A 3,431-nucleotide genomic window follows, 5' to 3' on the forward strand; every position below is an offset into this window, starting at 1 on the left:
CTTGCAACACAAGCCTGAGCTGTGGTGCCTGAGCAAGGGTTATCCAAATAGTGTCCTCACTCGATAACAGCCCTGCCTTGGATAGGCTCACTCCTTGCTTTTGTGATGTTTGACTAATTTCCTGCTAGGCACAGAGCTTGCAGTGTCCAAAAACTTCAAAAGATCTCAGCAAGAGCTCCAGCTTGCCTGTTTATAGCAAAGGAGGTGAAGTTTGGCTCTCAGCATGATGGAGGAAGCAGAGCTGGGCTCCCCCAAGGGCTCTCCCACCCAGCAACCCCCAGGGGCTGGCTGAGACCCTGGGGCTGCATCCTGACCCACACAAATGCACTTTTTCCATTCTGCTGGGGAAAAAAAAAAAAATCATTGCTGATGGTGTGATAGTTCCAGTTTTCCAAAATCAGTCACATGGGAACATCTGATATTTTCAGGTGCATGTTTCTCCTGGGGGATTTAGAAACAGGTTTTTTTTTGCCTCTCTGGTTCTTTGGGTGGTTAAAGTGATGGGATAAAGAAAGCAAAGAAAAAGGGGGAAAGAAGGGAGGAAGATGCCTTTTGGGAAAAGTTGTTGGGGTATCCCTTCCACTCTTTCACAAGGAAAGGATTGTTGGAGGCACCTGAGCAGCTTCAATGCAAGTGACAGAATTACTGTGTGAACTCTGGGACAAAACAGCAGCCAAATATATATGATGATATGATATGATATGATATGATATGATATGATATCATATCATATCATATCATATCATATCATATCATATCATAATATGATACTTATGTTGTTGTGGTGTGTTGTGTTGTAATTATATTACATTATATTACATTACATTACATTATATTATATCACATTATATTATATCATATGTCATGTTGTGTTATGTTATGTAGTATAATAATATAATATAATATTGTATAATTAATATAATATTTTATAATTAATATAATATTAATATATTATATTATATTATATTATATTATTATTTAATATAAATTAAATATAATATTATAATAATATTAATGATAATGCTAATATTATTATATTAATATAATAATATAATATAATATTATATTATACATAATATAATAATATAATATTATAATTATAATATAATATAATATATAATAATATAATATAATATATATTAACTATTATATAGTTAATATAATAGAATTAATATAATATAGTATTATATTATATTATATTATATTATATCATATCACATCATATCATATTATGTATATAACATGTATTATATTATAATATATTATATATTATATTATATCACATTATATAATATTATTTAATATTATTTTGTATTATATTATCCCATGACAGTACATTACATTATCTTGCATACTATATTGTGTTATATGATATTCACCATATAATACTAACAATATTCTGTTCTCTTCCCTCATGTTATGTTACACTTCTATGTTTCAGTAGAAGATTTCTGTGGCACAGGTCTGCTGTTACTCCTCCCTTTTTTTCCATTCTGACCGTGTCTCAGTCTGAGCCCTGAGCTCTCCTCCAGAGGCTCACAGGGAATGCCAGCAGAGCCTTTCAGCTCCCAGCCAGGTGAGAGGGGTGGGAGGAGTGCAGTGTTTGGGAGAGGGGCACAGAGGGGGTGGGAGCAGGGTTTTCCAATAATCCTGGAATCGTTGAGGTTGGAGCACCTTCAAGACCATCTGGCCCAACCCTTATCCCAGCACTGCCATGTCCACCACAGCGATCCCCAACTTCCACATCCACGCGGTTTTTGAATACTTCCAGGGATGGTGATTCCACCCCTGCCCTGAGCAGTGCTCCAGTGCTTGGCACCACTTTTGGTGAAGAAATTTTCCCTAAAGTACAACCTGGATATCTCCTGGTGCAACTTGAGGCCATTTTCTCTCATCCCTGGCTACCCAGGAACAGAAATCAGCCCTCACCTGGCTGCACCCTCCTGTCAGGGAGCTGTAGAGAGTGAGAACTTCCCCCCTGAGCCTCCTTTTCTCCGTGCTGAGCTCCTCCAGCTCCCTTATGGTGCTCCAGACCCTTCCCCAGCTCAGTTCCCTTCTCTGACACCCCCAGCACTTCAATTTCCTTCTTGCAGTGAGGGGCCCAAAACTGAACCCAGGATTCAAGTTGTGGCCTCACCACTGACAAATTCAGGGGGATGGTCACTGCCTTGTCCTGCTGACCCCATTATCTGTGGTACAATCTCAGTTTTTAAGTTACCTACCTCAAAGTTAGCTTAGGAAAACCTTCAATAAGTGCAATTGTGGCTGACAGGGCTTCTGCAGAGCTGCAAGAGCAGCAGGACAGGGCAGCCAGTCTTTGCTGTGTTGATGGTACCTACTTTAGCTTGAATTTTGTATATAAACTGATTTTTTTTTGGTTTTTATTTCTATTTTTTTATTCACATTTTTTTATTCATGTGCTCCTAGTTTAGGGTGACCAGTCCTGTCTCATCAGAAACTCAAAGCTCTTCTGGAGTCATCTGGGCCTTTAGACAAATCACTGCTGCTCTGAAGAGATTTAAAAATCCTTTAGAACAAAGTTTACTTTAAAAAACAAGTTTTACACCCCTTATTTCTGTCATCTCTTAACCACTAAATATGTTTTAATTTTTTTAAAATTTTTTTTTGGTAAAAATATCGATTGGGAAATTAGTTTGACCACTAGATGGCACAAACTGCTCAAGTATACTGCCCAAAAGAGCCCAAAAAGCTGAAACCTCTCAAACTGCAGGCGTTACACTGGAGAAACAAGCGCTGAGGATGCTCAGAGCCCTACCATCAATTTAGGTGAATCTCCCCAGGATTTCCTGAGGAGGACAGGATCTCAGGAGGATGTTTTGTGCTAGGTGTCCATTGGGCTCCTCCATGAGTTGTCCTCTCATGACTGGGATTCCTCTGGAAGGAAGTTTTAATGCACTGTCTGTCCTGAACCACCTGAATTAGTGCTGTGCAGAGCCTGTCTCTCAGAATAATTGAATTTTGCTAGTTTGGCTTGCACGAAATGGGGAGAAATGTCACAGTTTCTGTGTCTGATGAGATAGCCAGCATCCTCTTCTCATATTGCATTTCAAATCTGGAAATTTCCAGTGATCCAGGTAAGAACAGGGTGTACCTGCAAGGAACAGATTTGGTGTGACTGCCCTGACATTAATCCCATCACACTCCAGCCATTCTGGGAAATTACAGATATGGATGTACAGCAGTGCACCAGACACAGTCAGACACCCCCAGAATCAAGGCCCTTGGGCAAAGACTTTGGGTGATTTTCATCAGAATAATACCAGATTTTCATCAGAATAATACCAGATTTTCATCAGAGTAATACCAGATTTGGAAGCTTTGAAATGCTCTGCTGGGCCATGGTGCACACAGCTAATGGCAGCAGGGATTCCAGCAGACCCTGGCACCCCAGAAAATACCTTTCTACTCTT

The sequence above is a fragment of the Agelaius phoeniceus genome, chromosome 5, assembly GCF_051311805.1.
Source record: "Agelaius phoeniceus isolate bAgePho1 chromosome 5, bAgePho1.hap1, whole genome shotgun sequence".
Classification (NCBI taxonomy): domain Eukaryota; kingdom Metazoa; phylum Chordata; class Aves; order Passeriformes; family Icteridae; genus Agelaius; species Agelaius phoeniceus.